This window comes from Saccostrea cucullata, unplaced genomic scaffold, assembly GCF_032062105.1.
Source record: "Saccostrea cucullata isolate Sc308-1 unplaced genomic scaffold, CSIRO_AGI_Scuc_v1 ctg630, whole genome shotgun sequence".
Taxonomy (NCBI): domain Eukaryota; kingdom Metazoa; phylum Mollusca; class Bivalvia; order Ostreida; family Ostreidae; genus Saccostrea; species Saccostrea cuccullata.
In genome coordinates this window covers 17,220-24,568 of record NW_026929377.1, presented here as the reverse complement: position 1 = coordinate 24,568, position 7,349 = coordinate 17,220, and the positions used below count along the sequence as shown (strand labels likewise).

Sequence of the window (7,349 nt, the reverse complement as noted above, 5' to 3'; positions counted from 1 at the left end):
GTTAGTCCATTTTTACACATTGAATTGATGAGTGATCTTTCTGTTATTTGCTGATCATGACAAGAAGCACACGGCTGGTGTGATCGGTCGACAGGGGATGCTTACTCTTCCATGGCACCTGATCCCACCTCTGGAGTTTTGGAGGTCCGTGTTTGCTCTGCTCATATTTTGTATTGTTTTATGGATATTGAATACTGTTCAATTTTTCCATATCTTTCATTTCAAGGTTTTTTTTTTATCGTAATATCATAATTTTTATCATTATACGTGTTTAATTTAGTTCAGTGTTATGTACATTGTACTGGTATATTAAAATCCCAAATCCAACTTCTGTTAATAGAAATTGAAGTTTGTAATAAACTATTTTTATTACACTTATTTAATACAAATACAATAAAGATTGTATATATCAATCGATTTTGCATTTATTTTCAAAATATTATATCATTTGATATCTTCTAACAATTACGGAAAAGAGCAGACGGCACACGTCAATTCTCGTCCATGTACATATGGAGGACACTTCAGTGATCCACATCGTGCTTCCACGGCATAGAAGAGTTTACCATTATGATTTGCATGGCCTCCAAATACAGTATCTGGATTTTTATCAACACATGTGTACATTGTACCAGCGCTATGTCCATGATACCCCGCCATAAGGTAACCACTGTACTCTAACCTCCAACCTCTGTGGCAGGATTTCTTAGCTGTAAATATATTAAGTATATAATGTGATCAACTTCATACATATATTAATAAATCTGTAGGTGTTCTGAAAGTTTTGGGGTTTTTTTTTGGACATAAAAACGGCCCCATCGAAATTGCATGTTTGCGATCAGGAGGATTGCGCATTCTATGGAAACGAAAATTTCCAAAGTCGAATTAAGTATAAAAGAACAAGAGGCCCATGGGCCACATCGCTCACCTGAGCACTGTGGATAGGAAAAAAAAGTAGAAATTGTTTATTATTGAAAAAGTTAAATGCTAAAGTAAACCTTTGACCAGTAATGGTTTTGCTATTCTTGAGAGGATGTTTTTAAAAAAATTCTCCTATATATTTCTATGTAAAATTTTGGTCGGCCATTATGGCCCCGTCTAACCCCCTGGGGTCATGATTTGAACTTCAATCTACACTACTTGAGGATGCTTCTATATAAACATGATCAATTATGGCTTTCTTATTTTTGAGAAGAAGATTTTTAAAGAATTTTCCTATACATTTCTATGTAAAACTTTGGTCGGCCATTGTGGCCCCGTCCTACCACCGGGGCTCATGATTTGAACAAACTTAAATCTAAACTACCTAAAGATGCCTTCATATAAATATGATCAATTATGGCTTTGTTATTCTTTAGAAAAAGATTTTTAAAGATTTATCCTATATATTTCTATGTAAAACTTTGGTCGGCCATTGTGGCCCCGCCCTTCCTCCGGTGGTCATGATTTGAACAAACTTGAATCGACACTACCTGAGGATGCTTCCATATAAACATGATCAATTATGGCTTTCTTATTCTTGAGAAGAAGATTTTTTAAAGAATTTTCCTTTATATATTTCTATGTAAAACTTTGGTCGGCCATTGTTGCCCCGTCCTACCACCGGGGGTCATGATTTGAACAAACTTGAATCGACAGTACCTGAGGATGCTTCCATATAAACATGATCAATTATGGCGTTCTTATTCTTGAGAAGAAGATTTTTAAAGAATTTTACTATACATTTCTATGTAAAACTCTGGTCGGCCACTGTGGCCCCGCCCTACCCCCGGGGGTCATGATTTGATTAAACTTGAATCTACACTACCTGATGATGTTTCCCTGCAAGTTTCATCTTTCCTGACACAGTGGTTCTTGAGAAGAAGATTTTTAAAACATACCACCAAATTTTCATTAATTCCTAATTATCTCCCCTTGAATGAGGGCGTGGCCCTTCATTTGAACAAACTTGAATCCCTTTTACCCAAGGTTGCTTTGTGGGAAGTTTGGTTGAAATTGGCCCGGCGGTTTTTGAGAAGAAGTCGAAAATGTAAAAAGTTTACAGACAGACAGACGGACGCCGGACAAAATGTGATCAGAAAAGCTCTCTTGAGCCTTCGGCTCAAGTGAGCTTAAAACGTCTAACAATTGGTATGCAACAAGTCAGGCAAAATAAGACTCATTTGCTCACAAGGCCATTATAATGAGGATAGAATTTATGACATTAACTTATCAGTGGGTACCATACTTCGATACTTAAACTGATCATACTCAATCCAAGCTCTTCAGCAGAGAATAGTTTGAGAGACTTAAAAGCATAAAACAGATAGTCAAGTAATATTAATGCATAAATAGGGGAGGTTAATTGACGATGCATATTTAAAAGCTGAGGTCATCGCGTTTGTCATACAATTAAGTACTTTATTCCAGGGTCTATACTCGTTAAAACATTTAAATATGAGACACATTGGAATGACTCTGTGATTTTTTGTAATTTTTTTCTCAAGTCAACTGGGATATATCGAATCAAATGAAATATTAAAGTTAATCTATTGTTAATTGATAATCCATGTCAAATTGAAGGGTACAGAGAGTTTTTTTTTAACACTCTGATTTATATTTTTGTAAAGCATCTTATAAAGAAGCACAATTTGCTGAAAAGCATGGTCTCTGAAGACTACAAATTTTAGATGTTGTCAATGAGGAACTTGCAATAATATTACCTGGGAAAACTTTTGTCAGGGATTTACCACGCAGAAGACACACAGCACACGGTAAATCGTGGTCAAAAGGCTTACTTTGTTATCATGAAGCACTTCTTGAAATTCTGCACCATAAACATAAGCCCTGGCAGAGTCAGTTCCATCCTTGTATTTACCCCATTCAGGATTTTTTGGTAGACAGAGAGGATCAACTGCTGCACCGGTGTGAGTGTAGTGTGAGCCACCAACTAATCCTTTTGTTGGAAAAAAGGTTATGATCAACTTCTTGCGGTATTAAAAGAATAAAATAAGGGATTGTTTTATTCAAGTATTGCTCTAGACAAAATTTAAAACATTTGCAGAAAAAAAAATACTGTATACAGGGAAATTTTCGCCCCCGTTTTATTTTCGCTCCTTTCGCCCTATCCTCATATGGGCGAATTTAAAACGGGGCGAACTCATATAATACAATATAATTTGTTAAACAAAACTGTGTCTGGGCGAATTTAAAACGGGGCAAAATTGTTTGCGAGTGTGAAAGGGCGAAAATAACACGGGGCGAAAATAACCCTGTATACAGTAATTAAAATATTTTTATTGCGCTCAATCAATAGGATATATCGATCACTGACATATTGTAAACACTTTCATAATCATTTTTTTAATTGACTGAAAATAAGATTGCAAAGAATATGATGCTGATTGATTTTCATGTACAGAACTGAATTTCTAAAAGAACATCTTTAATGCATAGAGGGTGAAGATAAAAAATGGTGATAAGTAAAATGAATCGTGAATATGGCATATGATGGACCTTGCCGAATGGCTATATAACCCGCCGTGAACATCATGCGTTGATCATTCAGAAGGAGAACTTTGTAGTTGAACTTGAATAAATGCAATCGTTTTACAAATTGCAAGAAACATGTCAGAAAAATATGACCCAAAGGTAGGCTTACGAAAATAATGAGGGGCCCGTTTTACAAAAGGACTTACAACCGAATTTAATTCTTCATATAACTTTTTAATTAACATTATATCGAAAAAAAATTTTTAAGGGAATATGGCAAGATTTTATAAAACAAACAATTTAAAAGAGGATTATTCATTTTGCAAAATTTTAAAATCATCCTAAGTTTCTGGTCTTAGTCGTAAGTTCATTTGTAAAACGGGCCCCAGACTTTTAACGGGGTACTTAAAATCCTTGCAACAATGACTCCTTTGTCAGTTGCTTGCCACAGTTTGAAAGTTAAGTATTAAAGTTTGTATTCAAAACATAGCGCACTTACGTATCAAATCAATCTGAGATGATAAAAGAAATAAAAACAGGAAGTGCAGTAACATGCAAACCTGAATAGACCAGCTCAGCTGTGGAGGGACAACTTTTCTTTCCCCATCTGGTGTAAACAGCATCTACATTCACCTTTTGACTTTCTGAATATTAAATGTAATGTTCATATGTAAAGCTGATATCAATGTTTTTAAACTTAAAGATTCAATAAGATTTTCTAGGTTTTCTTGCAGGGAGAAGAAAATCTACTTTTAAGAGTTTCATTAAAATGCTCAAAATGACAATGAGATGAACTAAACGTGAACAGTCTGTGTAACACTTCAAATTTTAAAAATGATTTAGCTTATAGAGTTTAATGATTTTGGATTTTTAGTTCAAATTTCTATATTTAAAAAAATTGTAACTGATTTTGTACATGTATATAGAAATTTAATATTATATTTTGTTCAAAAACTTAAATTTTCAAATTTTAAAACAGATTTCCAGATTTTTACCTTAAATAGATATATAAAATTCAGATTTCCAAAAATATTTTTTTATCTTAAACTTCTGACGTTTAAGTTTATTGCTTGTTTAGAAAGTTAATGCATAACAATAAGTCAGTATCAATTTTACGTATATTGACATTGTAAAATTTGATTCAAACTTCTACACTTCAACTTTAAAATGTGTTAGATTTTTAAAATATTTTAAAATATTTCAAAAAACTTTTTACATTTAACATTTTGTAGAATTTTACGTCAAATAATTTAATTCTGGTTGTAACGCTGTATTTGATTGGATAAAAAATATTTTATATCGTATAAATGGGTTGCCTACGTCACAATGACTTTCGTCAAAAACGTATCAATCTGCCTGACGTTAAATTCAAATTTAGTACAAATTGAAGTCATTTTGTTAGAACAATCATTTTTTTTTTACATCAAATGAATGAAAGTTAAATTATAAGCAATGAATTTAAAAGCTACCCATTTTATACGGCATAAACTGGGTTGGAAGAGTTTCGGATTTTTTATAAACTGCTTCGCAGTTTATGAAGCACAAACTGTCCCAATCCACTTTATACCGTATAAAATAGTTAGCTATTAACGACGTTCGATCCTGATATTTAAAGTCTTAAACTTTTTTTGCCAAGTATATTTTTAGTTTCTACATACATAGCTTAATTGAAATTCAAATCAAAAATTGGGGGTCAATATGCTTCTTTTAGCGCTACAGTACATTTAATATGACCTTTCTGCACTGAAATTTGTGTCTTAATTAAAAATTACATCTTCGACGTTTTCCCTTCAATAATTTTATCCAATTAAAGCATGAAACAAAATGAACTCTATGTCTGTTTTAAAAAAGACACTTAAAAATTGTGACTAAGAAAAAGTTTCAAATTGCTACGCATAATCAATTATTTGACCTTTCTGCACTAATAAAATATTATTTTTCCGGCATTGAAAATATAATAAGCAAGAAAATTATTTTAAAGTCTTAAACTTTTTCTGATTAAAAGCAAATAGGTCAAAGTTGTCTTGAATATCTAGAAAAGAACACAAAGAGTGGGGGTATATGATGTACATTTTCAGATATTACTAAAAAAGTGTGAATTTTACATAAAAGTTGGCTCAATTTTTCCCCGGATTTTCAGAATACATTTACTATATTTGTCACACTTTGTTGATAGAATTCATAAGAAATAATTTAACAGATATTTCAGAACCAGCATAGCATATTTCACTACAAAAAACAGCTTTGTGTGCAACCAGCATGGAAAAATAGGCATCCAAAATTAACAGTACTGTTATAGTTCAAATGGAAAAAACTGATCATTTTCGTCCAAAAAACCTTCCGCCACAAAATATAGTCCCTAGCTTAATTCTACTTGAATGGAATTTAATCGCGGTTTCTTCATTGAATATATTTAATTTGCATTGTAGAATTCAGTTTTATTGTTAGAACCTAAAAATGATGCTTAATTTTATGAATAAAGGACCTGCGCGAAATACGCTCAAAATATCAGGATCGAACGTCCTTAAATTCATTACTTAAATAATTATACTGTTATTAAAATATCAAATTTCAATTTTAAAATTACATGTTTATCAAAAATTCATTTTTGCCCATCAAAAGATATTATATATTTAGAACATTTAACTGATATTCAAAATTAAAATTTGGGTTGGAAATTTGATATTGTGGGTATTTGAAGTGAAATTCTAAAAACTCAGTGTATTGAAAGTTGAAATTCAAAAGTTTGAAGTTAAATCAAATATTAGATTTGGTCTATGTAGAACATTTTATTTAACAAATTGTACTTTAAGCATTCCATTTCTGTCATCTAAAACAATGAGTAAACGTCATCATGAAAATTGGGCCGACGTCCTGCTTACAAGTAGCTATAGTAATGACTCTCCTGAAGTTATTTTGAATATTTTTGAGAAACCCAGAAAGTCCAGTCTTTTGAAATAGGTGATTAACGAATATGTATATTATGTCAAATTAACTTCGTAAAAACACAAAAATAAATCCACATAGCAAGTTTTCTTAAAACAACTGTTTAATGTTATGCTTTGAATATGATTTACAAATTAATTGCTTACCAGTACTTTTATTTCTCAAATCCGCTTTAATCTGCTCCTTGAACTCTGCCATAAATTTTTCTGTAAGGTCAGTAAAGCTTTTAAATTCCCGCTTTAAGGCTTCTATCTGGTAAGAACCAAGAACGGACGACAGTTGTCCAGTTAAAACATTCTGTAGAATATCTCTACAACTTTCGTTCTTTGTCTGTGCGTCAGAGGTGTACATCAGTAGGATTATGCAAACGAAATACCTCATCTATATATATCATTTCAAATAATTGATATTTTAAAAAATATACACGTTTGTACAGATTATGTTAATCAAATGTATAACTGAGCATTCAGATTTCCACCCCCCCCCCCATTTATTGATTTGAAACATATTCATGAAGGAATTTCATATCTTTGAGTTATTTGAAATATGGATATTCATGTCAAATTGATATGCCATAAACCTGTTTTGTATATAAAAAAAACTTACTTTCTATCGTCTGTCTAGCTCCATATTGTTTTCGCCCTTTAAGAAAACAAACAGGCGAACTCGCCCAGTTACATTTCCTTTTAAGACATTATAGACTGCATTCCTTGACCCCCCCTCCCGATATATTCACCTACCTACCTTAAAGGCAAATGGGGCTAAAATTAAACGGAGACTAAATTTTTTCCTATTTACAATATGTATTAGGAATTCTTTTCAATATAGTATAATTTATATTTTTATTAGAATAAAAAATACGGAAAAGAAAAGAAAAACAGTCTAAAATAAATATTTTCTTACCATGCTTCTTCGTTCCAGATTAAATTTTT

The 7,349-nt window shown here is 31.9% G+C and overlaps 1 pseudogene; it reads right to left on the bottom strand.

Moving 5' to 3' along the window:
* Positions 1-465: 465 nt before the first annotated feature.
* LOC134280676 (short-chain collagen C4-like) lies at positions 466-6,793 on the bottom strand (annotated as a pseudogene).
* Positions 6,794-7,349: the final 556 nt, after the last annotated feature.